This window comes from Fukomys damarensis, unplaced genomic scaffold, assembly GCF_012274545.1.
Source record: "Fukomys damarensis isolate Sample0158 unplaced genomic scaffold, DMR_v1.0_HiC HiC_scaffold_36, whole genome shotgun sequence".
Taxonomy (NCBI): Eukaryota; Metazoa; Chordata; class Mammalia; order Rodentia; family Bathyergidae; genus Fukomys; species Fukomys damarensis.
The window spans coordinates 8,829,282-8,835,365 of record NW_022900948.1 but is presented as its reverse complement, the minus strand read 5'-3'; the positions used below and the strand labels follow the sequence as shown (position 1 = coordinate 8,835,365).

Sequence of the window (6,084 nt, the reverse complement as noted above, 5' to 3'; positions counted from 1 at the left end):
GAAGTATTATAATGTAAGTGCTCTCCTGTAAGTTACTTGGAATGAATATAATCCAATTTATGTAAGAACAGGAAACTAGCTAATATATTGGGCCAACATCTTGAGCCTTTGGGATTAATACCTCCACATAATAGGTAAAGTTCTGAATTTTAAAAGGATGCAGTTTTCATCCTTTTCAGCATCATGTTTTTATTCTCCTATTCTTTAAGCAGGGAAAACATGATATGTAAAATGGATAATACATCTGAGATGCACAGAGTTTGTATATGATATACAAGTGTATATATTTTTCCTACATCTTCAGCAAATCTAAGTCACAACACAAGTTTTTCTGTTTGTAAAGGCTATATTCATTCATCTCCCTGCACTTCCGGATTTGCTACAGATATTATCTGTTATCTACTAAAGTAAACAAGAACCTAGATACATCATGTACAGATACAAATTCCCAATGATGAATGTGATCACAATGTATATCTAAAAGGTACAAATAAACAGTGGAAAATAATAAATACAAGAAAGCAAAGCAAGAGGAAAGTGTAGCTCCTTCATGGGGGCAAAGATGTTCAACTGTAACTTTTTCTGAGAGAAAATTTGTTGGATGTAACATCCCAAAGTATGTAATATAAATATGTTAAAAAAGAGAAAACAATTATTAAAGAATTAAAATAAAAAACTGATTGAAGTGATCCATAAAAAATAGAAAATTAATGAGACTATTGTATTATAAGAAAAAAACAAATAAAAATTCTGGAGCTGAAAAATACAATAATTGGAGCAGTAGAAGCATTGAACTCAAAGATATATTGATAGATATATCAATATAGAAACGAGAAATAACAATAAACAAAAATAATCAGATCTCTGAGGGATAATAAGCAATATAATGAGAGTGCCAGAAAGAGAAGAGAAAGGCAAAAAAGATATAAAAATAGCTGAGGAAGAAAGTGGCCCAACAGCTTCCAAAGTTTTGTGAAAAACATTAATCTACACATAGAAGAAACCCAGGTGAAATTAATACAAAAGACTCAGACATATTGCAGTCAAACTAAAGAAAGAATAAACAGAAAAATTTTGAAAGTAACAAGAGAAAAATATTTTTATGATTCTGAGTCTTAATTCATATACACATATTTTCATATTTTCTACATGCATGTATTGGTTCTATATTCAATTTTGCTCTTAATAATTGAACCTATTAACTTTTATTTTGCTAAACTTGGAAAAATTTCTGTACTTTTCAAAATACAATTTTCAGGATAGTATATTTATTGTTTTGGGTTTTTTAGATATTACTCATATTTTTTAAATTCAATACTCTGACAAATTAGTTATGTCAGTGTTGAAGATAATAAGACCAAGAATACATTCATATTTTAATAATCTTTATATTATTCTCCCTTTCAAGGAAACAGATGCCCCTCACAGTGCAGAATCCCACCTCCCATCTTGTTCACTAGGGTTAACACTATAAACCAGCTGTAAACAAAATATAAAGTAGAATAGGGAATTCATTATCTTAACATACAGGATTTAATAATCTAGCAGTACATGCATTTTTTGGGTAGTGGTACTAAGTTGTACTTAGATATATACCCTCACTATAGGAAAAGTGAGGACATTTTTTACCAAAGTTGAAATGCCAGGCTTGCTGTGTAAACAATGGAAGAAGGAATTAAGAAATTCAAGTCAAGGTGCATTCTAGGATATATAAATATATCAGGTTAGAGGACACACCAGATTGCAGAGAATTCTGCACTAACCAAGGATATAAGATGTTGGAAAAAATAAATTCTTTGGTAGAACTTATCAATAAGACAGGACTAAAGGTAGAAGAGTCCATTAAAGAAAAAAAAAGGTTCATTAATGTCAAAGAGAATAATAAAACCCTAAAGTATAGAGCTCATGTGGTTAACCCCAGGCAGCAGATATATGAAATTATAATACACACAGCTGGAATGACAGCTCAGGCATGCAGAATAGTTGAGAATTACAGAAATGGTTAAAAGGACATAAATCCCTAGGGTCAAATATCCCTCAAAAAAGACACCACACAAATTTATCTTCAGAAGAAATTAAAAATACATAACCATGTTCCCAGGAGCAGTTACTCTAAGAAGGTGCACACTATTTATTTCCTGCTTTCTAGTTCTGAGCCTTTTTTTATTTCCAAAGCCCATTTGGGAAAAGGAAGCTGGGACCCCCCCAAAAAAAATGTACCTCATAAAACCGTTACATGTATATACATTTATCTCACCAAGTCTTTCTCCAAGGAATCTAAAACTGTTTAGGTATACTCTGATGATACAAAATTCTCAAACATTTTGAGGAATGTGAAACAAAAGATCTTTTAAAAAATCCAGATGTATGAATAAATATCATGCAGAAACCACTAATTTTTAAATATCCTTGGATATTCCATAGAAGGAATAATTCCAAAAAAAAAAAAAAACAAGTGTGAGATGGCAGTATATTATGATGGTTAATTCTGTATTTTCAGAAAAAAATAAAGCAAACTTCTCTTACCTTTTGTTTTTCTATTATAATGACCGTATTTTGGTATTTCAATGTTACTGAGATCTGCTTTTAAAATAAAATTTGTTCTCAGTTAAAAAAATGATCTGGGCTGGGTATGCAGCTCAGTGTAGAGTGCTTGCTTAGCCGGCACAAGGCCCCAGGTTCAATCCCTAGCACCACAAAAACAAATTAAAATTTAAAAAAGATCTGAATTGTAATTAATTCTCATTGTCCCTAGTAAAGTATGCAATAAACAGAATTCTAGACAAGGTCTGGTTTGTCCTGGGACTATTAGACCATGAATTCCACTTAATGATCATTTATGAATTCCCAAAAGTAGAATTAGGAAGTATATGCTTTCAGCTAGCAAAATCCACCATTTGAATTCTTAATCTTCAAAGTAAGAGCCATTATAATAATTAAAATAGCATAAACATGCGAAAGCCTCTGAAATTGCTCCCTCCAGGAAACATAATAAATAAAAAATAATACTGTATCTTTAGGGTTAGTAGAAACAAAGGTCAATCACTCAAATATTTCAGTAGTACATGCAAGGTGGTAGTCCTCATCATGTTTGCATTTTACCGACTGTAACATGTTAGTTTTTACCTCTACAAAACCAAATGAATGCTGGTGAGGACAGGAACCTGCCACAAACTCAATCCTTCCCCTGCCTGAGTTGCAGCCACTCTTCTCGGGGGCACATTTTCACTACAGTAGATTGAAAAGCCTCATGAGCATGATGTAATAATTTAATGAATTAATTTCTAATCTAGTAGGAGAATAAGAAAACCTTTTCAATCACACATAATAGGTAATAATGTTCATTTACAATTTTCTCCCAGAGATAAGTTAATTCTTTTTCTCCATATTGTAATGTTGTCTAAAACTCTCTGGACTGGCTGAATAGCTCATGAGATATTGTGTTGATCCACTACCTTTATATTAAGTCCTAGCATGTTGGAGGACTGGGCAAGACAAACATATTTCAAATTTGAAAGATAAAAGTTATGAAGTTTCAGGGGCCTGTCATATCTATAAAAAATTAGAGGTCTACTGATCCGGAATGTGCTAGGACATCCTGTCTAAACTGTGATAATGTATTGCATCGTAAATATCCTGCCATGAAGGCAAAAATATAATGCCAAGTATATCTTTTCAAATTCTTAGAAAGAATATCTCCTACATGGGTATATTACTTCATCTCCTATATTTCACAAAATGAAGGACTACCTTTTGAGTGGAGTGTGTAGCATGAATACACTTTACAGAACTTCCAGGATGTGTGTGAAAGCCTCATGATCAGAGTTTCCCACCTTCATAACCATGGGAAATACACTTATAATTAACAAGTTTTGATAGGCTGTTGCAGCAGTGCAAAACAGACCAAGATGCCCTCATTACTAAATCTGAAAACATATTATGGTTGCCTCTAGAGTTGCTTTTTATCAGCTGATTAAAACTGATAAACTGTACACCTGGATGATGAATGGGTCCCTCTGGTCCTTTTCCATACCTCTCCAACCAAAAGCCACCAGGGGTACATTGTGGTGCCAGGACAGGAGCAGACAAAGTGCCAGCTCGGAAGTGAGATACTATCTTCTGGAATGCAGTATGCCGACCGAGGACTCACCTGCTCATAAAGGGAACGCATGGACTCAGTAACCAAGGAGGAGAAGCAGGAGAAGTCTTCACTTACCCTCACTACTCAGAGTGGTGCACAGGGTACACAGCATGCCTCACACCTAGAAATTCCCCTTCAAAAGAGTTAAATTCCTTGCTCTTCCAGTCCGGCAGATCTGCCCCCAAAGGAATTAACATATTGCGTTCATACTGCCATACTGTGTTCTCTGTGTCTGGTGAACAAGGAAACAGGCTCGGTGTTCTCCTTGCACAGGTGGCTGAGATCCCTGCACTAACTTGGTGTTGCTGTTACCCAACATATCTGATACCAGAGTGATTCACTTGGTCCTTCACTGCTCAATGTTCCGTGCGAGGGGATTAGTGCATCAACCCTGGTCTGAGAAGGTGTGATGGTCAGGGACACAAATCTCCTAAGTCGGAGAATCGACCTTGTGCAATCAGGGCATGAATACCAACGGAAGGGTTGGCTGTCAATGAGAGGAATCTAGGATGGGTTGTGAAAAGAAAAGCAATCTATATAAACTGATATAAAAATAAGCTTCAACCTGTTGATCTGTTCTTATGAATTACTATCTTTTGTTGAATGATTTGAGATCAATTTGACCTAATAAAACCCAAGTATTACAAGATCTGGCATCAGTATCTAGAAATAGTTTGAGAACCTGCAAGTATCTCCTGTTGAAGGCTGAAAAATAATGACTAAACATTAGTGTCAGAAATATTTTGAAAAGAGTTATATTTGTGAAAAGCAAAACACTAGCATTTCCTATTTAAAGATTACTACTGCAAGTGATTTACAAACTGGTTTATCTGCTCCTATTGACATAATTGTGGGTCAGTCAGAAACAAAAAAAAGCAACAATTGGAAATTGACTGCAATAAGCAGTAATGCTCTTGAGATTTTTGAAATGGCTTTTATGAGTTCTACATTAAATTTTAAACTTTTATGACATAGTTTGTTTTTGTTTTTTTTTTCTTTTTGAGCCAAAGTTAGTCCAGGCTGGTCTTTATCTTGCAATCTTCCTGCCTCAGACTTCAGAGTGCTGGGATTAAAGGAATACATTATTGTGCCCAGTTAAAATTTTAAATAAATACTGAAATTCCATGATATTTATAGCTATGTCAAAATTTAATTTCAAATTATTTATTCAATATGCTAATATAATCAATACTATATATTAATGTTTGATGAAGAAAATGACTATGACTACAAGCACACTACAACAGGTTATAATTCATTGAGGATTTGATCTCCTCTATATGATTAGTTAGAGACAATGTAAAGTTTTCAATTAGCAATAATCGCGCCTCGGATAAACCTCATTGGCTACGATACTGCCACTGCGCAAAGCTAGAGACAATGTAAATACTTGTAAGAATAAAAATTATTTTAGTTGTTGACAGTGATATTTTAAAAAGCCTTCAAAGAGTATTTTAAATGCTTGCATCAAATATGAATAAACATTTTCTGAGGAAAAGATAAACACTGCAAAATGACATATTAAAGAGAGTCTGAGACAGGAATAGAAGGTGACAGAAATGCATACAATTCAATGAGAAATCACTCTATGACTGTTGTAAATATGTCTTAATTTGGATACTGCTCTGATGGTGGCACTTTGTTTCTATTTTTAAGGTGAGAAACAGTTACACAGAAGGTGGTAGAGCTTCTACATTCAAGTCATTTCTTATTCTAACATATCATTTGTAGTCTGTAGTAAGAAACGACACTTTTAGTTAAGGTAACATACTAGTGTAATGTAATTATTAGATAATTTGTTTTAACTACTTTAAAAATAGGATAATGATGATAACTATACTAGGAAGTTTATAATACTTGTAAAACTGCATCTATTGTTATAGTTACAATTAAGGTAGAATCATAATCTGGGAACAATACAGCCCTACCTCTAAAGTACAAAT

The 6,084-nt window shown here is 33.6% G+C and overlaps 1 non-coding gene across 1 annotated transcript; it reads right to left on the bottom strand.

Annotated features, from left to right (window-relative positions):
* Positions 1-5,378: 5,378 nt before the first annotated feature.
* On the bottom strand, positions 5,379-5,514 carry LOC117284385. The gene has a single exon (XR_004515462.1). It is a non-coding gene; the product is annotated as a U4 spliceosomal RNA (small nuclear RNA).
* Between the last annotated feature and the right edge of the window lie 570 nt (positions 5,515-6,084).